At 40.5% G+C, this 25,624-nt stretch overlaps 1 pseudogene; it reads right to left on the bottom strand.

Annotated features, from left to right (window-relative positions):
* Window positions 1–10,504, bottom strand: part of LOC150068329 (vomeronasal type-2 receptor 116-like) — a 65,938-nt pseudogene extending 55,434 nt beyond the window's left edge.
* Window positions 10,505–25,624: the final 15,120 nt, after the last annotated feature.

Genomic DNA, 25,624 nt, shown 5'->3' with positions numbered 1-25,624 from the left:
CTGTTGGCCACATAGAATTCCATTGTATACATACATACATACACACACACACACACACACACACACACACACACACACACACACACACACATATATATATATATATATATATATATATATATATCACATTTTCTGTATCCATTCATCCGTAGTAGGGAATCTGGATTGTTTCCATCATCTGGCTCTTGTGAATAGTGCAGAGATAAACATAGCTGAGCAGGTGTCCTTATCATATCTTGGGTTATGATGTTCAGTGTAGATGCCCAGAAGTGGTATGGCAGGATCGTAGGGAAAGTCTATTTTCAGTTCTTTAAGAAACTTTCACACTACTTTCCAGAATGGCTGAACTAGTTAACAATCCCACCAGCAGTGCAGTAGGGTTCCTTTTTCTCCACAACCCCGCCAGCACCTGTCATTGTCTGAGTACAAAATCTTGGCAATTTTTGTTGTGGTAAGGTGGTATCATAGGGTTGTTTTTATTTGCATTTCCTTTATGACCATAGATGATTAACATTTTATCATATGCTTTTCTGCATTTTAATCTCTTCTTCTGAGAAGTTTCTCTTTATTTCCCTTGCCCATTTGGTGAATGGTTTGTTGGGTTTGGGGGGAATTAGTTTCTTGAGTTCCCTATAGATACTGCATATTAAGCATTTGTCAATTGTATTATTGGTAAATATCTTTTCCCAGTTGGTTGGGTATCTCTCTACTTTTTGTGACTATATTTTATCTGTACAAAAATTTTATTTTTTTATTTGCACTCTTTTTTTCCGTATATGTTTATTGTAATTAATAGAAGGGCTACATTACATTCACCAGATGGAAGGTGCATTACTTCATATACATTGATACCCTTTCTCATGTCTTGATCCCCATTTCCCTCCCCTCCCCACCCCCACCCTCAGTTTGTTCCCCGCCCTTTCCTATCCAATTTCAAATAACCAAATACGCATACATCCAATGTATCAGAAAACAAAGTGAAATACTGTAACAATATGAGATAACCAAGGGACAGCAAAAGAGATGAGAGATAACATAGTATATTAAGAACAACAATCACTCATTGTTTGGCTTTTCTTTACATTTCCTGGAAGTTCTTTCATTTAGTGTCATCCTATATGACCTTATGTATCTAGGTTTTACTCTACTGTAAATCTCTGCTAGGAGAGCCCAAGGTTTCTACTGATTATGACAAACAAGGGAAACCATTGAGCCTATGTTCCTTTCAGTCTGGATTACTTCACTTAATATGATTTTTTCCAACTCGTTCCATTTCCTTACAAATGGAGCGATTTCACTCCTTCTGAAAGCAGCATAGAATTGCATTGTGTATAAATACCACATCTTCTTGATCTACTCATCAACTGAAGGGCATCTGGGTTGGTTCCATATCTTTCCTATGGTAAATAGTGCTGCAATGAACATTGTAGTGGATTTAGTATGCCCTACTTTCTGGATGATTGGGTAAATGCCAAGTAGTGGAATTGCTGGGTCATAGGGGAGCTCTATGTTTCGTCTTTTGAGAAACGGCCATACTGCTTTCCATAGTGGTTGAGCGAGTTTGCACTCCCACCTGCAGTGTAGCAGTGATCCCTCCTGGCCACATCCTTTCCACCATCTGTTGTTATTAGTTTTCTTGATCCTGGCCATTCTAACTGGAGTGAGGTGGAATCTTAGAGTTGTTTTGAATTGCATTTCTTTTATGACCAGAGATGTTGAGCATTTCTTCATGTGTCTATAGGCCATTTTTGTTTCTTCTTCAGAGAAGACTCTCTTTAAGTCTTTGGCCCATCTTTTGATCGGATGGTTGTTTCTTTGGAGATTAGTTTTGGAGTGATTCAATTTTTGGACCTGTTGATATATTTCAGATATGAATCCTTTGACTGTTGTATGGTTAGCAAAGATCTCCCATTCCGTAGGCTTACTAATTAATTTACCAGCTATGTCCTTTGCCATACAGAAGCTCTCAAGTTTAATGAAATTTCACTTATCCAGCCTTTCTCTGATTTGTTGTGTTTCTTGGTCCTTATTAAGAAAGTTTCTACCTTTGCCAAGGAGGCCTTGTGTGTCTCGTATTCCTTCTGGTAAACTTTTCAGTGTGTCAGCTTTCACCCCCAGGTCTTTGATCCATTAGGAGTTAATTCTACTGCAGGGTGACAAATAAGAACCCAACTTTAGATTTCTGAAGGTGCTTAAGCAGTTCTGCCATCACCACTTATTGTTTTAGGCTGTCTTTCTTCCATTCTATTTTTTCGGCTCCCAAGTCCAAGATTAGTTGGCTATAGGTCTGTGGTTTAATATCTGGACCCTCAGATTAATATCTGGGTCCTTTAATTTCTTTCATTATACTTTTATAGTTGCAAGATCTGGTATTTAAGCCAGGATGGGCAGGAAAGTCTGTGAGACTCTGATCTCCAATAAACAACTCAGCAATGGCTGGAAATGGCACTGTGGCTCAAGGTGTAGAGCACTGGACTTGAGCCAAAAAGTTCATGGGCAGTGTCTAATCCCTGAGTTCAACAAGAAGGACCAGCACAAAAAAGGTTAAAAACAGAAAGTAACTTATATATAACTCTCATCAATGACTCTTGTGAAATGCAAAATTTTATTTAGAATTGTCAGTTAAATGCACGAGGTAGTATGCTATAGCAGATTCCAGACGTGACATCAGGACACACATAGCCTCCCCATAATTAAAAACTCTGAACTATGAGGCACACATACCATATGATTTATTTTAGGCCGTTTCATTTGTTTCAACCATATTCTACAGGCTCATGAACTTTCTGTCACGTGAGAGAGTGTAGTTAACATTTTTCTAGGTAAATTTGCAAGGAAAGGTCATTTATTATTTTTTTCCTGACCCAAAACTCTAACAGCCAGGCTCTGTTGGTCCATGGATGCTACCCTAGCTGTTCACAAAGAAGAAATCTCACGATTTGCATTTTGAGGTCAGCCACAGTTGGAAATCCCATAAAACTGTTATTTCCAACAAAACACATACACACACACACACACACACACACACACACACATACATATACACACAGAGTCAGAAGTGGGGTGTAGTTCCAGTGATAGGTCACTAGTCTGCAGGAAACAAATTTGTGGATAGTAACAAGTCCTGAGGACTAGTACAAACAAATAACTAACTGTCCACCCCTACATACGACGCAACTTTTATTAACTATGAGACAGAGGCTCACATGTGCAATGGTAACATCAGAGCATCTGACCAGATCTGTAGATAAAGGCTTTTAAGGTTTTACATTGAGTAATTCCGTGTACAAGTGACCATTGAAATCAGCATGGAAATAACCACACTCCTTTCAAGGAATAGTTTTATTGTTTTTTTCCTTTTTTTATTGTAATTAGTAAAAGGGTTACATGATATTTGCCAGATAGAAGGTGCATTAATTCACATACATTGATACCGTTTCACATGTCTTGGTACCCGTATCCCTCCCCCCCACACCTCCCACCCGTCTTGGTTTTCCCCCCTTCCCTATCAAATTTCAAATATCCAACTACAAATAAAATCAATAAATCAGATAACAAAGTGAGATACTATACCAATATGAGACAACCAAGGGACAGCAAAGGAGATGAGAGACAACATAGTACATTAAGGACAACAATCATTCATTATACAAAAGCCATATAGTTTTATTGTTTTTAAGTGGATGTCAAAGTGTTCACAGTTTAGTATGTCACTTTATGTATCTGGGTCCGCGTCACACCTTTCCTCATTCCACCCCATATCTCTCAACCCTACATATCCCCTGATCGTCCTACTTTCATTTTCACAGAGAGTGGATAATATTGAATATGCTTACTGAATATCATGAGTGTTTTCTCCCTTACCATTCCATCTTCACCCTTCTACACCCTTCCTCTTGGTTTGATCTCCATCCCCAACACTTCAAGTACAAGCTATTCATATTTTTAGGTTACCTAATAAGTTCATGGCTCAAAGAATCACACTATTGGAATCGTCCCCTGTATAGTCCATTGTTTGTCAATGCATTTGTTCATAATCACCTGTGATCCAGCAGGTCTTTATATGTATATTTGTAAAATGGTTCTCTATTCCACATTCCTCATTTCAATCAACTTCTAGGTACTCATGTTAGACATTCAACTATATTAGAATAGAAGGGGCTGGGCATGTGGCTTAGGGGTAGAGTGTTTGCCTGGCAAGTAGGAAGCACTAGGTTGACCGACTCTGTACCACATATACAGAAGACTCTGCAAGTGGTACTGTGGCTCCAAGTGGTAAAGTGCTAGCTTTGAGAACAGAGAGGCTCAGGATAGAGCCCAGGCCCTGAGTTCAATCCCCAGGACTATCACAAATAAACAAAGAATCATGAAAGAAAAAGAAAGAGAGACAGAAAGCAATAGAGAAAGAAAGAAAGAAAGAGAGAGAAAAAGAAAGAAAGAAAATGAACATTATATGGAATATTTTTGGATCAAAGAACAATAGAGGTTCCTCTTCCAAGATCACTGGAGAAAAATCCACAGAAGTCACCCTGGTTGGTGAAACTCAATCTCATCCAATCTATAAAGAAACACCCATGTATACTTTCTTTATTAATAAAGAACTAGTGACATTTTCTGAAGATATGATCCTCGGAAATGTTCTGGAAAACATAGAAAATTGGTTTCTCACCCTTAATTCATACAAGTAATTCAGCACTAGAAAATACTATGCTGAGCCGTCTATCTCTAAAGAGATTTCATTTCTTCATCCTGGTTCTTCTTCCTGGTTTTCTAATTCCCATCCTGGTTCCTTCCTTTTCTTCCTCTCTTCCTTCTTTCCTTCCTTCCTCTTTCTTTCTTTCTTTCTCTTTCTTTCTTTCTTTCTTTCTTTCTTTCTTTCTTTCTTTCTTTCTTTCTTTCTTTCTTTCTTTCGTTCTTTATTTCTGTGTGTATGCTAGCTCAAGGATTTGTATTCAGATTCTGGGAACTTCACTGAGATTTTTCTTCTCTTTCTACCCCTTGAGTCACACCTCTACTTTTGGCTCTTTGATGGTTAATTGGAGATAAGATTCTCATGGCCTTTGTTGCCTCTGTTGGCTTTGAACTGGGATCCTAAGATCTCAGTGCCTTAAATAGTTAGGAACACAGGTGTGAGCCATAGGTACCCAAACAAACTATACATTAAGAAAACAATCACTCATTATATGGATTTTTTCCTATATCCTGGAGTTCCTTTCATTTAGCATCATAATATATGGCTTTCTGTATCTAGGTTTTGCTCTATTGTAAATCTCTGCCAGGAGATCCCAAGGTTTCTACTGATTATTTCTCATCTCTTTTGCTATCCCTTGATTATCTCATATTGTTAGAGTATTTTACCTTATTATCTAATATATTGTATATATGTTTAGTTAGTTATTTGACATCAGATAGGGAACAGGGCAAAAAAGATGAGAGGTGGAAGTGGGGGGAGTGAAATGGGGACCCAGACATGAAAAAGGGTATAAATGTTTGTGAAGTAATGTACCTTCTATCTGGTGAATATAATGTAACGCTTCTCTTATTTACAATAAAATATATGGAAAAGTAAACAAAAATTTTGCTAGTTTACTCAACCTAAATGCCTCAAGTGGGAGAATAAGAGGCTCAGGGACAGTGCACAGGCCCCAAGTTTAAGCTCCAAAGCTGAACAAAAAAAACACAGCTTTCTCTCTTCACAATGGATTATGAAGCTCTGAGAGCATGCTTAGGTGGTACAGTGCTTGCCTAGCATGCACAAAGCTATGGGTTTGATTCTTTGATACCACAATGAAAGAAAAAGGAAGAGGTGGCTATGTCTCAAGTGGTAGAGCACTAGCCTTGAGAAAGCACAAGGGTAGTGCCCCAGCGGTCAGTTCAGTATCCAGGATTGGTAAAGAAGAAAAGGCAAGAAAAGGAAAGGAAAAAAATCTCACAGAATGTATTCTGTATAGGTGGACATGGAGGATTTCCAGCTGCAGGATCATACGGTGTTGGAGATTTGATGAGATACCAGAGGACAGGCAGATGACAGGCTCTCCTATCATCATGGAACCTGATTTGCAGAACTCACAATTAGAAAAATTGATCCAAAGCTTACAAATCCCAATCAAGTCACTAACATCGATGAGAGGTAAAAAAAAATATCCCAAACAATAGATTTTATATTTGTCATCCGAAGAGCAAAGCTTCCAAGTTCTATGCCTAGAGGACAGCTTCAAAAATATGGCTAATTGGCGCCAGGAATTTGCCCTGGTGGTGGACTGTATGCCTAGCATACACGAAGATCTGGGTTTGATACGTCAGTAGAAAAAAAGTTGGAAGTGGTGCTGTGGCTCAAGTTGCCTTGAGCTCTAGCCTTGACAAAGCCCAAGGACAGTGTCCAGACCCTGTGTTTAAGACCCAGGACTGGCAAAAAATGTGGCTAACTATAGCATATAGAGGAATGCAATTCCAAGGTGTAAGACTTTTGAGTAGGACAATTTAACAACAGAAATATTCTGAATATCATTGTCTTGAGTGGGGATCCATTTGGAGGTATGAGAATGAATGGAAACCAGGAGCCATAGGAGAATGCAGTCATGATAATCCATGTTCATGTGTGTAAAAAATGAAAGTTGGATCTCAATGTGCACATTGGTGAAAGGGTAGGTGGAAGAGAAGCATGATGGAAGAGATGAATCTGATGAGGATACTTTGTACAAGTGTATGGACTTGCTAATGTGAAATGTGTTTCTACAAGGAAGTTAAGAGAAAAAGTGTTAAAGGGAAAAAGGAGCTTAGTCAAATTATTAAATGATATAGTCTTTAACTATCATCAGTGACTTCTTTGAAATAGAAACTATTGTAAAACTGTTTCAGTTAAGTATGTGTGGAGAGGCAAGCACACAAACGATATCAGCACACATTCTTCTCCCGATAATTAAAGAAAATACATTTTACATTATTGATCTTACATCATATTATTACTCAAACATATTCTCTAAATCAATAAATCTTCTGTAACATAAGATAGCTTATGTACTCATTTTCCTACCCAGTCACAAATAATAATCATTTATTGGTTTCTATGATGAAAATCAGGTTTAGCTGTGTGCCTGTGGTTCACACAGAATAGCCAAGAGACTCAGGATCAGAGACCTGAGAATTTCAGTTTCAAAGCCAACTAGGGCTGGAAAGTCCATCAGAATTTGAGCTCCAATTAAAGATACACACACACACACACACACACACACACACACACACACACACACAGAAGTGCAGTTATTCATCAAGTTGTAGAACCATACACCTGAGCAAAAAAGCTCAGGAACAGTGTCCAGACCCTGGGTTCCAGCACCAACACTGCTTCAAACAAACTAACAAAAAAACAAGGAAACCCCAAAAATAACACCCATCTTACTTTTGTTAGTCAGGTTCTAGAGGCTCACCCTGAAATCTGGGCATCTGGCCCATCCTGTTCTTTAACAAGCCCTAGATCCTAGCCGGTGGTGTGGCTCAATCCACTAATCCTAGCTACTCGAGTGTCTTAGATCTGTGGATTAATGTACAAAACCAGCCTGGGCATAAAAGGACTTGAGACTTTTATCTCAAAATTACCTCTAGAAAATGTCAAGTGGGGCTTTGGTCAAAGGTGGGCTTGGACTTGATCTAAAGAGCTCAGGGAACGCACTCACGCTGAGTTTATCCCCTTGAACCAAAAAATAATATCCCTGGAACCTATGTATAAAATAACTAAAAAGAACATGTTGGTCGTAAATCATTTGCCAAGAAATGAGAAAGCTCCAAGTTCAAACACCAGTGCCACCAAAACCAAAATAATCTGTTTTTCTCCAATTTTATTGAGGAAAAATATCAATGACAGAAACGCCATATCTCAACCACTGTAAAATTCAGTTGGAATATCATCTCCAGGCATGTGTCATCTTTGAAACTAAAATTTTATGCATTTAAAACAGTTGAATCCTTACTCATGAATATCCTTGACATAGCCAGGAATTTTCTCTAGTGCTCCTGTGCATCAATTATACTGATGAAACCAGACAAATACAAAGAATGTGCAGAGACAGGTAGGGATATACAGGAATTTGGGTTAAATTTTCTTCCAATGCAAAATCATATTACAGATGGATTTCCTATCTCCGGGTGTCAGCTCCTGGTTTGAACAGGCTGATCAGGACACTTTTGAGGTCCCTGTTCCTCAGGCTGTAGATGAAGGGGTTCAGGAAAGGAGTGACCACTGTGTACATCACTGAGGACAGCACTGCCCCTGGAAGAATGTGACACAGCTGATTCAACATAAACACCCAATGGTGTCCCAAAGAATAAACACACCACTGGCAGGTGAGAGCCACAGGTGGAGAAGGCTTTGTTCTTCCCTCCTGATGATGGAATTCTCAGCACTGAAGAAGTAATTTTATAGTAAGAGAGAAGGATTCCAAAGATTGTAGGAAATCCATTAATGATAGCAACAACATATTTGAAGATATCATTTGAGAGTGTGTCTCTATAGGAAAGATCCAGAATTTAAGAAGGGTCACAGAAGAAATTTGGGATTTCCAATTCCTTGAAATTAGTCATCCTCAATGCCATCCACACATGCAGCTGTCCTTCCAAGGAGCTGACAACAAGTGACAGCAGAACCAAAGAGACACGGACGAGGGTTCATGATGAGAGGGTAATTCAGGAGGTGACAGATGGCCACAAAGCCGTCGTAGGCCATCACAGTAAGAAGCAGAACGTCCATACAGCAAAAAAAAGATGAAGAGGCACATCTGTGTGAGGCAGGCTACACAGGAGATGGCTCTGCTGTGACTCTGCAGGTTCACTAGCATCTTGGGCACGGTGGTGGAGATGAAGCAGATGTCATCTAAGGAGAGGATGGACAGGAAGAAGTACATGGAGGTGTGTAGGTGCAGGTCAGAGCTGACAGCCAAGATGATGAGCAGATTTCCCATCACAGTGATCAGGTACATGGACAGGAAGAGCCAAAAGAGCATGGGTTGTAATTTTGGATCCTCTGAGATTCTCAGGAGAAGGAAATCTGTAATGTGGGTTAGATTTTGTGCTTCTTTATCACCTGGACATCTGCTCAAAAACAAAAATGTCTTGATAGAAAGGAAAACAAATATCCAGGTATTTTGAGCTCTAAATATTTGAAACTCAAGTATTTACAAGTTTGAACCATGTACCACATATGAAGTACAGTATTCTAGGGTTTGTGAATTGTGGCAATGATTTACTTCTAGAATTTTCTCACTCTGTGATGGCTGTTCCTGTATTTTGGGTACATATTTGCCCAGTGACCCACAGCAGTGTTGGAAAGCTGAGAACGTAAAGGCTGGTTAGAGGAAGATCACCTGACAGTACAGCCCACCCTTTTGTAGTGTGGGGGAGCAGGTTCCAGGGCAGCAGAAGGGATCTAAGAGTTTTAGATTTTTATGATTCATATCTCTGTCTAGGGGCCTATTTTTTGGAGCCAGAGACCTGCCATAGGTTTTTGAAAGGCCATCCACTGACAGGGTGGGAGAGAGGGCTTTTATGTGTAGATTGAGATTCTGGATTGTAAACTGGGCTGGAGGATTTCAGGAAGATTCCCCTGGGGGAAGGGCCAGCAGTAGTTCAAGCCACTAGAGCAATATTGATTTAGGAAAACAAAGCAGTTTCCCATCCATTAGTGCAGTGAATATTTTTATCCCACTTAAAAGAAAATCTAATCCCATGGACAGTCACTCCTTATTCATCTCTATTCTTTCATCAGGCAGGCAGGAATTTACTTCTGATTCCTCTGGACTTGCCTCTTGTTATTATGGCATTTGTAGGGAAATGGGCAGGCCTGGAAATGTGGTATTGAGTGAATAAGTCAGGCTCAGAGAAACAAAAGGTATTTGTCCTCTAAACCATAGAAATTAAATCTCAATTTTCAGGATATATGAATACTCATTGGTTCATGTGCAGCAATGCACACAGAAATTGAGTAAAGTGTGGCAGGAAAGGATTCTGATGGAACAACTCCTCTCTATAGTTTACCCACATGAATAGGAGGAAGATGAAATAGCCTGTTCCTTAAAAATATACAGTGTTCCATGGGCAGGTGGCTCACACTTCTAATCCTATTACAAAGGCTGAGGTCTGAGATTCACAGGTGGAAGCCAGTCTGTGGCAGGGAATTCTAGGAATATCTTGTTTTCAATTAACTAGCAAAACGCAGGAAGTTAGGAGGAGGCAAAATGAAAGGACATCCAGGAACTTAGGAAATTGGTTTGAACCATTTATATGCTGCTACATTTGGTGACCCACAAATAAGAATGAATAGCACAGGAGGTATAGAATTTTCCATTACATATACTGATACCCCTAACTTTCAACCCCTACCTGCAAATTCACTGACATACACTTTCCAGACTCCTTGTGTGTAAGGTTTTACAAGAGCATCCTCACCACCTGTGATGTCCAAACCATCCTACCTGTCTTCATGCTGCAGAGAAGACATTCCTTCACCACCCATCCCGCCCCACTCTGTTGTTTAAGCTGCTTCCCTCTTCAGCTATGGCCCAGGTAGACAGATCTAAGCACCCCAGATCTGGTGCCCAGCATAAGTCCAGCCTCTGTCCCCAGGAAAGAGATGAAGACACAGAAGAAGCAGAGACGGTGTTGATGAAGAGACAGATATAGGACAATGTCCTGGAGACAGGAGAGTGACAGTTCATCCTTGGATTTTACATGGCCTTGAAGGATTAATACCCACAGATCACAATTAACCAAATTGTGTGTATTAATATGCCAAGTCTCTGGACATTTCCAACACAGGAATGGCAGAATCATGAAAACAATACATGACATGTGGCCAGGAGTGTGGCCTAGAGTAGTGTCCTCGCCTATTATGTACAGAGCCCTACATTCGATTCCTCTGAAACTCATAAACAGAAAAAAAAGTTGTGCTGTGACTCAAGTGGAAGAACAGTGTCATTGAGAAAAATGTGTTCAAAGACAATGCCCAGGCCCTGAGCTCAAGCCCCTAGACTGGCAAAAAAAAGAATAGGATTTTAAGTAGTTGTGCACTGGTTTCTTAATTACCATGTAAATATTAATTTATTGTACCAAGAGGTTACAGTTCAACATATCAGTTTGTGAGTATAATGTATTTTGGTGGTTGACATCCTTTCTGTCTCCCCAACTGTCCCAACTTCAACAATGTCTTCAATATTCTATTTTTTAAAAAAGATAAACATTTGAATTACATTAAAGTAATTGTCCAAGGAGTTTCCACTCAATAAAACAGTTGATGAACACACAGATCTTCTTGGCAGCACAGACCAGTGCCAGACAGAGCCTGCGGGAGCCCAGAGCCATCATCCAGCTGTGTCGCGGAAGTGCCAGCTTCACGGAACCAAAAAACCCATCAATTTTTGAGTACCTCCATAGAAAGACAATGGGAAGGGATCCTCTTCTCCACCAGCCTAGAGCAGCGCCATCGTGACTGCTGGCAAAGACCCAGCCAAAACAACTGTATTCTGAGAAGTGGTGCTGGCAGAGCCATCGTTCAAAAGGGCAAATGTATTCCCAGAGGCAGCTTGGCCGGATGTCTGTTCCTGGTGCTATCGGAAGTCCCACCCCTGGGCGTAGCCACTGTCCTGGTAAACAAAGCTCTTCATGAAGCCACTGTTTTGCTTTTTGTTTCCTGCCCAATCAACAAACTAATCAGAAAAACCGCAAAGCCAAATTGCAAGAGAAAAGACTTTTTGAAAGGTTTGGATCCCGAATTTAGTGGAGATACAAGTTTCCTATCCTGTGCCCCACAAAAAGACAAACTGAAGATTAACATTTTTTTTTGTTTACCAGGAGTGCGGCCCCACCCAGGGGGAGGAACTTCCACTATCGTTGGGGACTGGTGTCCGGCTATGCTGCCTCTGGGAAAACCTTTGCCCTTTTGAAGGATGGCACTGCTAGCACCACTTCTCAGGCTCCAGTTGTTTTGATCGGTTCTTTACCAGCAGTCAAGATGGTGCAGCTTTCAGCTGGTGGGGGATGGGATTCCTTCCCAATGCCGTTCCACGGAGGTATTCACAATTTGATGGGTATTCTGGTTTCGTGAAGCTGACAGGTCCGCGACAAGCTGGGTGACCACTCTGGCCTTGCCCAGGCTTGGTCTGGCTCTTTCTGGAACTGGCAGGTCTGAGCTGCCGAGAAGCGCTGTCTGCTCAGGTTCAGGAGAAAGGTTTTGTCTTCACAGTGGCTCCAAGCAGCTGGCTCTGCTCCATGCTGTCTTCTTGTTCTAGTTTTCTGCCTTTTTTCTCTCTGACTTAGATCTCTGTGTTGCTAAAGCTAATTTAGGATCGATCTTGTGGTATGAACTTTCCCCTATGATGCCAGAACTGGTATCTTGGAGAGAGCACAGAAAGACTCAACACTGAACCGCCGCCATATTCTGCCAACGACAAGTTCGTTTATCCCTATTATTATTATTTTTAAGTACTTGTACTAAGATTTGACAGTTACCAAAGCAGTTTTTGAATATAATATATCTCGATCAAAGTCACTCCTCCCATATTATCACCTTCCCCTACTCATTCCTTCACTCACTCTTCATAATTTTGTGGGATATACATTGGATGCGTGTCTGCATTCTCCCCATCTTCTTCTCCTCATATATCCCTAGACACCACCCAAACCCTGTCACTACCCCTGACTGATGTTAATTTCTTGGAACCTAGATTTTGCCTTTCTATCGAAATACACCACCTGAGGTATTTACTAAGGAGTTTGTGAGCTAAATGTACCTTCCACATACAAGGGAAAACATGGATCCTGTATCTCTCTGAGTCTAACTTACATCCTTTAACATAATTTTTTTCCAGGACTTTCCAGTTCTTTCCAAGTGATAAAATACTATCCTTACCAATGGATGACTAGAATTTTACTATGTCTAGATACGATATTTCTTGGCTCCATTGACCCAGTGAGGGTGCTCTGGGCTGATTCCATCCATGTCTGTTGTAAACTACCAACAGCAGAATCCTCAATCCTTCATATAGTTTGTTTTTCTCTTTTCCATGGTGCTGTCCTCCCATATGGCTGTCCAGTTCCTCATTTTAATGGGGAATCTGTGCCCCTAAGAATCCTCACATCTGTAGGGCCTCTGTGCACTAGTTGCTTTATATTTCTGATACTCAGAATCATTCCACGCGGTGCAAGTTCAATGCAATCCCCATACATGTGCTATTGTGAATCCTGGGACTCTTCTACATCATATGGGACCATGCTAATCCATTGAAGAAATGTCGCATGGGGACCCAGCTGGGCTGGGGCTATTGCACTGCAGGTATGAAGGCCTTGAACTTTGAATGTTAGGTAGAATTGGAGACACAAGCTCAGAGCTGGTGATTAGTTAGATTTTTGGTGTGTTTGCTCCAAGTCTCTGTGGACGTACTGTTGTTAACAGATGAAGAGGAGAAAGGAGAACTCAAACCTGCTTCTTAGTGAAGAAAGAATATTTATAGAAGGGAATTGTCCTCCTCCTTTAGGAAGAATGAGCTTCCATCATTTGTGAAGAAATAAATTTCGAGGACAAAATTCAAATGAAGTCAATCCAGACCCAGAGATGCTAAGGATGCATATTTTCTCTCATATATGGTAGTTAGCTCTAACTTATAATTATATAATTATATTCATGTGGGGTAATTGGCAAAGGTACACAATTTATACCCTAAAGTGCGCTATGTTCAGGGAGGCAGTTTAAATGGTGTCATTCCTTAGAAAACTCACTCTCAGTCCACAAGAATGAATGCCAGGAAGCTGGAAAGTCTTGAAGGCTTAGAGCAATGAAATTTATAAAACTAATGCAAGGAAAATAGAGAAATTGATGTCTGGAGATAAAGATGTCAAACAAATTTCATAGCTATGTTCTCAAGACAAGGGAAAACCAATGTATCAACTGAAATAGGATATATATAGGATAGAGTTTAAATGGTGTAATTCATTAGAACTCCCAAAATACCGGCCAACAAAATGATTATCAGAAAATGAAAGACCTCTAAATGAAAGGGCCTCACGGATGTAGAAACAAAAGCCATATAATGAGTGATTGTTGGCCTTAATGTACTATGTTATCTCTCATCTCTTGCTGTCCCTTGGTTATCTCATATTGTTACAATATCTCACTTTGTTATCTGATATATTGAATATATTTGTATTTGGATATTTGAAATTGTATAGGGAAGGGAGGAAAACAAGATGAAGGGTGGGGGTAGGGGGAGGGAAATGGGGACCAAGACATGAGAAAGGGTATCCATATGTGTGAATTAATGCACCTTCTATCTGGTGAATATAATGTAACCCTTCTATTAATTACAATAAAAATATGAAAAAAAGAAAATAACGTACTGGAAATGTAGAGGATAAGACAGAGGATGGTATACTGAAGTGACAAGGGGGGAAATGTTATTAAAAATTCCATGCATACCCTACAAAATTAAGACAATTGAAGGGAGGGGAGTTTGGTTAGAATGAAGTAGAATAAAACTGGTGATATGGAGCAAGATACACTGTGTTCACCAACTGCCTATTGAGTGTCAACTCCTTGGTACAAATACATTAATGTAATTCAAATGTTTATTCAAAAAACTGAAACAAAAGCCATATAATGAATGATTGTTGTCCTTAATGTACTATGTTGTCTCTCATCTCGTCTGCTGTCCCTTGGTTATCTCATACTGGTATAGTATCTCACTTTGTTATCTGATATATTGAATTTATTTGTATTTGGATATTTGAAATTTGATAGGGAAGGGGGAAAACCAAGATGGGTGGGGGGTGTCGGGGGGAGGGAAACGGGTACCAAGACATGTGAAAGGGAATCAATGTATGTGAATTAATGCACCTTCTATCTGGCAAATATCATGTAACCCTTTTACTAATTACAATAAAAAAATAGAATATTGAAGATATCATTGAGGTTGGGAGAGTTGGTGAAGCAGAAAGGGTGTAAACAACCAAAATTCATTTTTCTCACGAAGTGATATGTTGAACTGTAACATCTTGGTACAAGAAATTAATAATAATCATGATAATAAAGAAACCAGTGCATTGCTACGTAAAAATGTTTTCTTTTTTTGTCAGTCTGGGTGCTTGAACTCAGGGCCTGGGCATTGTCCATGGACACGTTTTGCTCAAGGCTGGTGCTCTGCCACTTGAGTCACAACCCCACTTCTGGATTTTTCTGGATATATGATGCCAGGGAATCGAACATAGAGCTCCGTGCATGCTAGGCGAGCACGCTACCATAGGCCACACTCCCAGCCATGAGTCATGGAAATTTTTTATGATTCTGTCATCCCTATGTTTGAAATGTCCAGAGACTTGGCCCATTCATACACACAGGTTGGTTAATTGTGCCCTGTGGGTATTAATCCTCCAAGGCCATGTATAAGTCAAGGATGAGCCTTCCCTCTCCTGTCTGCAGGACACTGGTCCTATATCTGTCTCCTCATCACCACCATCTCTGCTCCTTCTGTGTTTTCATCTCTTTCCTGAGGACAGAGGCTGGATTTGTGCCGGGCACCAGATCTGGGATCCTCATATCTGCCTACTTGGGCCATAGCTGAAGAGAGAAGCAGCTTACGCAACTGAGTGGGGCAGGATGGGTGGTGAAGGACTTGGAGACAAGGAGACTGGAAAGTGTATGTCCTTAGTGAATTTGCAGGTAGGGTTTGAAGGTTAGGGGTACCAGTATATGTAATGGAGAATTCTTTACCTACTGTGCTTTTTATTCTCATTTGTGGCTCACCAAATGTAGCAGGATATAAATGGTTCAAACCAGTTTCCTAAGTTCTCCTAAAGGCTGTATGAAAGGAGGAGGAGGAGGAGGAGGAGGAAGAAATGGAGGAGAAGTAGGAGAAATAGGAGGAGGAGGAGAAAGGAGGGGAATGAGTAGGAAGATTGTGATGATGGTGAAAATGACAAAAGGATATTGCATCAATGAAACTTTTGGCAGAATGCCCTGTGTCCTTCTCAGAGCTCTGGGTTTTAGGTCATTCTTTCTCATTTCATATCCTTCACCTTCTGTAGTGTGTGCATGAGTGTGCGTTCACACACACACACGTAAGTTCTGTGGCTTGAACTCGGGGCCTGGGTGCTCAGGTCCCTGAGGCTTTTGCTCAAAGCTACAGCTCCACTTCCTGCTTTTACTCCTTCCTTTTTAATTGTAATTAATAGAAAAGTTACCATTATATTTGCCAGATAGAAAGTGCATTATTTCCCAAACATTGATACCATTTCTCATGTTTTTGTGCCCTTTTGCCACTCCTTATCCACTCCCTTCATCTTGTTTCCCCCCTTCCTATCCAATTCCAAATAAACAAATGAATGAATATAGAATAAAACAGATAACAAGCTAAGATAGTGTAACAATATGAGAATAACCAAGGGACAATAAAAGAGATGAGAAATAACCTAGGACACTAAGAACAACAATTACACATCATATGGCTCTTGTTTCCATATCCTGGAGGTCTTCTCAATTAGCCTCCAGCTCCTAACTTCCCAATTCAAAACAAGATATTCTCAGAATTCCCTGACCCAGACTTGCTTCCACCTGTGAATCTCAGACCTCAGCCTCTGTAATAGTTAGGATTAGAAATTTGAGCCACCTACTTCTGGAACACTGTATATTTTTAACGAGAGGCTGTTTCAGCTTCCTCCTATTCATGTGGTTAAACCATAGCTTACTTGATGAGAGTTGTTCCATAAGAATCCTTTCCTACCACACTTTACTCAATTTGTGTGTGCATTGATGTACATGACCCTATGTGCATTCATATAGTGTGATAATTGAGATTTAATTTTATGTTTTTATGTTTTATAGAAGTATGCATGTCCTTTGTTTCTCTGGACCTCACTTATTTCACTCAATATTACATTTCCAGGCTTACTCATTTCCCTACAAATGCCATAATACAAGAAGAGGAAAGTTGAGAGGAGCCAGAAGTAGATTTGTGCCTGCATGCTGTCACAGTGGAGATAAATAAGGAGTGACTGTTCATGGGATTGGATTTTCTTTTCAGTGCGATAAAAATATTCACTGCACTAATGGATGGGAAACTGCTTTGTTCTCCTAACTCAATATTGCTCTAGTGGCTTGACCTACTGCTGGCCCTTCCCCCAGGGGAATCTTCCTGAAATCCTCCAGCCCAGTTTACAACCCAGAATCTCAATCTACACATGAAAGCCCACTCTCCAGCCCTCTCAGTGGATGGGCTTCCTAGAGCCTAGGGCAGGGCACTGGCTCCAAAAGTAGGCTCCTAGACAGAGACATGCATCATAAATGTGTAAATTCTTGGATCTCTCCTGCTGCCCTGGAACCTGTTCCCCCACACTATATTACAAGGATGGGCTGTACTGTCAGGTGACCTTGCCCTAGGCAGCCATTATCTTCTTTGCTTTCCAACACAACTGCGTGTCACTGGGTCACATATGGAGACAAAGCCAGAGGAACAAGGCATCCGAGATTGAGAAGATTCTAGAAGTAGAGAATTGCCACAATTCACAAACACTAGTAGTCTCTACTGCATAGGTGGTGCAAAATTCAAGCTTGTAAAGGTGGTGCAAAATTCAAGCTTGTAAATACTTGACTTTCAAGTAATTAGAGCTGACAATTCCTGGATATGTGTTTTATTTTCTATCAAGATGTTTTTGTTTTTGAGCAGTTGTCCAGGTGATAAAGAAGCTCAAAATCTAACCCTCATTACAGATTTTCTTCTACTGAGAATCTCAAAGGATCCAAAATTACAACCCATGCTCTTTGGACTCTTCCTGTCCATGTATTTGACCACCTTACTGGGAAATCTGCTCATCATAGTGGCCGTCAGCTCAGACCCCCACCTCCACACCCCCATGCACTTCTTCCTCTCCATCCTCTCTTTGGATGACATCTGCTTCATCTCCACCACCGTACCCAAAATGCTGGTGAAACTCCTGAGTCACAGCAGAGCCATCTCCTGTGCAGGCTGCCTCACACAGATGTGTCTCTTCACATTTTTGGCTGCATGAATGTTATGCTTCTTACTGTGATGTCCTATGACCGCTTTGTGCCCATCTGTCACCCCCTGAATTACCCTCTCCTCATGAACCCTCGTCTCTGTGTCTCCTTGGTTCTGCTGTCATTTGTCACCAGCTTCTTGGAAGGACAGCTGCACATGTGGATGGCATTTCAGATGACCGATTTCAAGGAATTAGAAATCCCAAGTTTGTTCTGTGACCCTTCTCAAGGCCTGGATCTTTCCTGTAAGCACACACTCACAAATGCTATCTTCAAATATGTTGTTGCTACCATATATGATTTCCTCCAATCTTTGGAATCCTTTTCTCTTACTATAAAATTATTTCTTCAGTTCTGTGAATTCCATCATCAGGTAGGAAGTCAAAGCCTTCTCCACCTGTGGCTCTCACCTCTCAGTGGTGTGTTTATTCTTTGGGACAGGATTGGGAGTTTATTTTGCATCAGCGGTGTCACATTCTCCCCAGGGCAGCGCGGTTTCCTCAGTGATGTACACAGTGGTCACTCGTTTCCTGAACCCCTTCATCTACAGCCTGAGGAACAGGGAACTCAAAGGAGCCCTGAGCAAGTTGTACAAACCAGGAGCTGACATCAGAAGGTAGGAAATACATCTGTAATATGGTTTTGCAGAAGGAAGAATAGTTGACCCTCAGTCCTGTAAATCCTACCTCTCTGAACACATTATTTGTATTCTCTGGTTTCATTAGTATCATTCATGACACATGAATACTGGAGAAAGTTGCTGGCTAGGTCAAGGTGTTTCTTGAAGTAGTGGTTCTGTTTTTTGTTTTTTTTTCATATATTTTTATTGTAATTAATAGAAGGGTTACATTATATTCACCCAATAGAATGTACATTACTTCATGAATATTGATACCCTTTCTCATGACATGGTCTCCATTTCCCTTTCCCCCTCTCCCCGCTCCTCTTGATTTCCCCTTTCCCTCTCCTATTTCAAACAACCAATTAAGCATATATAAGATATATCAGATAACAAGGTGAAATATTGTAACAATATGAAATAACCAAGGGACAGCAAAAGAGATGAGAGATAACAGTATATTAAGGACAATAATAACTCATTATCTAGCTTTTGTTTCCTTATCCTGGAGGTCCTTATATTTAGTGTCATACTATTTGGCCTAATGTCTCCAGATTTTGTTCTATTGTAAATCTCTGCTAGGAGAGCCCAAGTTTTCTACTGATTATAAGAAATGAGGGAAACCATTGAGCCTATGTTGCTTTGAGTGTGGGTTACTTCACTTAATATAGTTTTGTAATGCAAAAATTTTAAATTTGTATAGGCAGCACATGTCTGGAGATGGTTGCCCAACAAACTGAATTTTACAGTGGTTGAGATGTGAATTTTATATCATGGATAACTTTTCTCAATCATAGTGCACAAATGGACATCTTTTCTATTTTGGTAGCACTGGTACTTGAACTCAGGGCTTTCTTCTTTCTTGGCAAGTGTTGTACAACCAGATTTTTTGTTTGTTTGTAGTCATTTTATAGAAAGGATTTAGGGGTTATTAATGCACAGGTGTGTTCAGATACTCATATCTCATGGTCAGCCCCTAGCTGCTGACTTATGAAAGCAAGGTGGGGACTTTTTGCTCTTGTTAGCTTGCTTGTTTGCTTGTTCATTTGTACCTGTCCTTGGACTTGAACTCAGGGCCTGGACAATTTCCCTGAGCTTTTTTGCTCCAGGCTATTATTCTCCTACTTCACACATAGCTCGACCTTTTGCTGTCTCTGTGTGTATGAGAGTGAGTGGTGTGTGTGTGTGTTTAATTGGATATAAAATTCTAATGGACTTCCCAGCCACGGATGGCTTTGAAATGAAATTCCCAGGTCTATGCCTCCTGAGTGTCTAGGATTCTGGGTGTGAAGCACAGGCACACAGGGAAAGCAATAAATGAACATTACTTGTGACTTGGTAGGAAAATGAATACATAAGCTATTTTACATTGCTGAGGGTTTATTGATTTAGAGAACATGGTTGAGACAAATCAAATGATGTAAGATAAATAATGTAAAAGGCATGGCTCATCATGTATTTTTACTTATGGAGAGATGAATGTGTTTTGGTGTCACTTGTGTGCTTGGCTCTCCACATATACTTAATTGAAACATTTTAACAAAAGTTTGTATTTCACAGAAAACATGGATCGTATATCATTCAATAATTCGACTAAGCTACTTTCTTTCTTTAACACTTTTTATCTTGACTTACTTGCAGCAACAGATTTCAGATTCACATGTCCCTGTACTTGTATAATGTATGTTCATCTGAGTCATCTGTGCAATCATTCTCCTCTTCCACCTGCCTAATCACCAATAGACACATTATTATCCAGATTTCATTTTTAAACAAATAAACAGTGAGTATTATCACAGCATTGTCCTTTGGCGCTTCAGGAGGTCCAAGATACAATTAGGAAACCTAATTTAAGGTAATTGGTATTGAGGAGGGCATGGAGAAAGAGGTCAATGGTATTGGAAATATACTTCAGGGAATCATCTCAGAGAATTTCCCAAATATCCAGACGGGCAGACCCATCCAGATACAAGAAGCTTTGAGAACCCCCAACAGACCTGACCAGAAAAGAACATCCCACCGCCACATCGTAATCCGAACTGCATCAATAGAAACCAAAAAAAGGATCCTAAAGGCAGCCAGGGAAAAGGGTTCAGTAACCTATAAAGGAAAACCAATCAGAATAACCCCAGACTTCTCAGCAGAGACCATGCAAGCAAGAAGTGACTGGAAGCATATATGTCATGCCCTTAAGTCAAATAACTACCAACCAAGAATACTGTACCCAGCTAAGCTCTCATTCATAACTGAGGGAACAATAAAAACCTTCTATTCCAGGGAAAAGCTGCAACAATATGTCGCAACAAAACCAACATTACAGAGAGTTCTCAAAAAGGTTCAATACATAGAAAACCAAAATAAATAAAACCCTAAAAAAGGCATTTAAAGCAGAACTAAGGAAATGGAAAAACCTGCCATGCTCCTGGATTGGATGTATCAACATTGTGAAAATGACAATCTTGCCAAAAGCTATCTACAAATTCAATGCAATATCCATCAATATCCCAATGTCATTCTTTAAAGAAATAGATGAGCCAATCCAAAATTTCATATGGAATAATAAAATACCCGTATAGCAAAAACACTTCTTAGCAGAAAGAACAGCGATGGAGGAATTTCAACTCCAAACTTTAGACTCTATTACAGAGCTATAATTATCAAAACAGCTTGGTACTGGCACAGGAACAGGCCTGAAGACCAATGGAATAGAACTGAGGACCCAAATATGAAACCACAGACCTATGGCCACCTAATCTTTGACAAGGGAGCCAAAAAAATAGAATGGAAGAAAGACAGCCTCTTCAACAAGTTGTGCTGGTAGAACTGGTTAAGCACCTGCAGAAAACTAAAGCTGGATCCTTCGTTGCCACCTTGCACTAGAATTAACTCCAAATGGATCAAAGACCTGAAGGTAAAAGCTGACACACTGAAAACTTTACAGGAAGGAATAGGAGATACACTAGGCCTCCTTGGCACAGGTCGAAACTTTCTTAATAAGGACCAAGAATCACAACAAATCAGAGAAAGGCTGGATAAGTGGACTGCAATAAACTGCAGAGCTTTTGTATGGCAAAGAACATAGCTAGTAAACTAATCAGGAAGCCTACAGAGTGGGAGAAGATCTTCACCAACCAAAAAACAGACAAAGGCCTCATATCTAAAATATATCAACAACTCAAAAAATTGAATCACTCCAAAACTAACCTCCAAAGTAACAACCATCCCATTAAAAATGGGCCAAAGACTTAAAGAGAGTCTTCTCTGAAGAGGAAACAAAAATGGCCTATAGACACATGAAGAAATGCTCAACATCTCTGGTCATAAAAAAATGCAAATAAAAACAACTCTAAGACTCCACCTCACTCCAGTTCCAGGATCACGAAAACGAGTGACAACAGATGCTGGAGGGGATGTGGCCAAGAGGGATCACTACTACACTGTTGGTGGGAGTGCAAACTCGTTCAACCACTATGGAAAGCAGTGTGGCAGTGCCTCAAAAGACTAAACTTAGAACTCCCCTTTGATCGAGCAATTCCACTACTTGGCATTTACCCAACCATCCACAAACAAGGACATACTAAATCCACTAGCACAACAATGTTCATTGCAGCAATATTCACCACAGGAAAGATATGGAACCAACCCAGATGTCCCTCAGTTGATGAGTGGAACAACAAGTTGTGGTATTTGTACACAATGGAATTCTATGCTGCTGTCAGAAAGAATGACATCACCCCATTTGTTAGGAAATGGAAAGACTTAGAAAAAGTCATATTAAGTGAAGTAAGCCAGACTCAAAGGAACTTAGGCTCAATGGTTCCCCTCATTCGTCATAATCAGTAGAAACCTTGGGCTCTACTAGTAGAGATCTGCAATAGAGCAAAATCTTGATACATAAGGCCATATAATGTGAAGCTAATTGAAAGGACCTCCAGGATATTGAAACAAAAGCCATATAATGAATGACTGTTGTCCTTAATGTACTATGTTGTCTCTCATCTCCTTTGCTGTCCCTTGGTTATCTCATATTGGTATAGTATCTCACTTTGTTATCTGGTATATTGAATTTATTTGTATTTGGATATTTGAAATTTGATAGGGAAGGGGGGAAAACCAAGACGGGAGGGGTGTGTGTGGGGAGAAATGGGTACCAAGACATGTGAAAGGGTATCAATGTATGTGAATTAATGCACCTTCTATCTGGCAAATATCATGTAACCCTTTTACAATTTACAATAAAAAAAGAAATAGAAAAAAAAGAAGTTGCCAGTGAGGAAAAAAGTTGGTAGGATCGTAGAAGGAAAAGAAGTGGTTTGGCTTGGCTCTGATATTAAGCTTCCCCAAATCCCGGACTTATGATAAGCCATGCACAAGGAAGCAAGTTATGATTTTATGAGGCCCAAAGCACTGCTTTGTATGCATTGGGTTGATATATTACATTAGGCCACAGGAGAAGTTATCTAGGCCTATCTCTGAAGGAATACTCTACTGGTCTGTTCCTGACAGGCTTATTTCCATAACACAGGAAGATGGCATACTGTGGTGGGAAGGTAGATTCTGTAACAATGTTAACATAAAAGAGTCTGAAATTTACTCATTTAGTGTTTTGAGGGTCTGGGGTTTGAACTTAGTCTGGGCACTGTCTCTGAGCTCTTAGGCTCAAGGCTACCACCATACCCATGGGCCTGGATTCTGTCACTGAGCTCTTCACCTCAAGTCTACCACCTTACATTTTAGCCAAGGCCCCCTTCCATTTTCTAGAGGTTAATTGGAGATAAGAGTCGTAGGTCCTTTGGTGTCCCAGCTGGCTTTTAACCTTGATCCTCAAATCTCAGTCTCCATAGGAGCTAAGATAAGTGTCTGAAGTTTGTTTGAGTTCTTCTCCAGTATATCCTTAGTTGATACTTTTACTGTTGTTGACAGAAAGCATCTTTCTGTTTATTCCCTATGTTCATGGCAAAAAGTTATTTCACTCCAACAATGTATAATTCACCTTCATAGACCAACTATTAGAAATTTATTATAGTGGCTTTTCTCTTCCAGTAAATTATAGCCTTAGACTGAGGGTATTACATCAGTCTAGTATTTCACTGGCACTTAGGTCAGTTTTATATTGTAGACCAACCAAAAAAACTACATGATTGAGTGTTGGGTCTTCAGTACCAATGAACTGAGTAACTAAATCTTTACAGTAGATAATTAGTTGTTGAGGTTTCCTTGCTTAAGGATGGTGCTTTACAACTGAGTCAAAACTCTCATTTCCTCATTTTTTGAAGGGGGTATGCATTTTGAGGAGCTTACTTCATTAGGGAAAACAGGCCCCTGCACTTCTCACACAGCCTTGTTGGAACCATGAATTTCAGATTGCCATTTCCAGAGGAGCTAGGATTGCTAACTTGAGCCAAAGGTCATCTATCCTTTCCTGTGTTTTGAACACATTTAACTACTGTCCCATCACCAGAGGGCCACTGAGTAGACAGTACAACACCTGAGTCAGAGACACAAAGACAGAGAGAGAGAGAGAGAGAGAGAGAGAGAGAGAGAGAGAGAGAGAGAGAGAGAGAGAGAGAGAGAGGAGAAAATGATTGTGTGTGTGTGTGTCTGTGTGTGTAGATTATGGCTTAATCAGATATTCCCTGTGATATGAATTTCCCGGGATATATTGTAAGAATTCAATTCTGTAATGGTGGAAAAAACTATTTCTTAGATTTGGATAGCCTAATACACTTTGTTAAGCACCAGGACCAGAGTCCAAGAACTAAATTCAGAAATAAATACTGACACCAATTTTAAAAAATTAAAAATATGTGGTAAATAAAAGAGTTAAAAACATTTTAAGTACATCACTGGGATAGATGATTGATAGAAAGGCAGGGGACACAGTGTGGGATTCGGCCTTTGAGGTGGTAGAGACACACTGGAGCCAGGTGATTCACCACCAGGCTGCTGGAGAAAACAGCAATTTCTGTCCGTGAAAGCACTGGGGGGAGGGCAGAGCGAACAGGAGGAACACACAGAGGTATATTTCCACGGCCACTGGCACCACTTCTGGGGGCCTAGCACATCTAAAGGGACCATCTGTGTCCTCACCACACCGTTTTCACCTAGAGGGTTCAACCTACCGGGTGGGGGGGTTCAAGACATTGCCCATCATCCCACTCAGGTCATCACATCACCAGCTCTGCAGTCAGCAGCACAGACCCCGCTGAACCCAGCTTCTCCTTCCTGTCCCCTACAGGGCTAGACAGTGGTTGTGTGAGGCATTCCCATTTCCCCTACTTCATTCTGCAGAACATCTATCACAGACCCAGAAAAAGGTCCAGAGAGCTGTGTAAACTAGCTCAGAAGGAAATTCCTCCCCCTAATCATCCAACTTTCTACCTCACCAGAAGCAACCTTCTGCAGGTAGGCTCAACTTGCTTAAAGGCAGCACTTACATATCCTGATTCAGTTCTGGTCCAGTTTACAGTGGATTCAGGTTCAATGTGGGTTAATTTTGAACACAGAACATAAAATACTCACTAGTGGTGCCAACCTGTTTCAGTTAGCACGACAGACACTTCACCAGTCTCTTTCACCCAGTGCCAACTAGGTTCAGTAGGTCCAGCAATGGGGCAACATCTCACCACCACCTCAGCTGAGATGTACAGCCATGTCCAGCTCACCCACTGGCCTAGACAAGGCCCATACACACCGGCAGAGTTCAACCTTCATAATAGACAAAAAATATTCCCGACCTTCAGAGTTAAAGTTATTCATATTCTCTTGCCAATGGTTTTCTTCTTGATGAAAAATGACCTTGAGTGCACATGACTTCATCTACTCATCCAGATCATGACAAGGCAATATTGACTCCAAACCTACCTGCCCACTGAGGGTGGTTGAAAGTTCCAGGCTCAACTATAGGTTTCCTGTGAGGGAGCCAGTATCCAGCTTCGGGAGGCAAAAACCACAGGCACAAGACACTCACCTCT

The sequence above is a fragment of the Megascapheus bottae genome, chromosome 1, assembly GCF_031878675.1.
Source record: "Megascapheus bottae isolate mThoBot1 chromosome 1, mThoBot2.hap1, whole genome shotgun sequence".
Lineage (NCBI taxonomy): Eukaryota > Metazoa > Chordata > Mammalia > Rodentia > Geomyidae > Megascapheus > Megascapheus bottae.
Note: the sequence above shows the minus strand (reverse complement) of the source record. Positions and strands in the feature narration are given on the sequence as shown.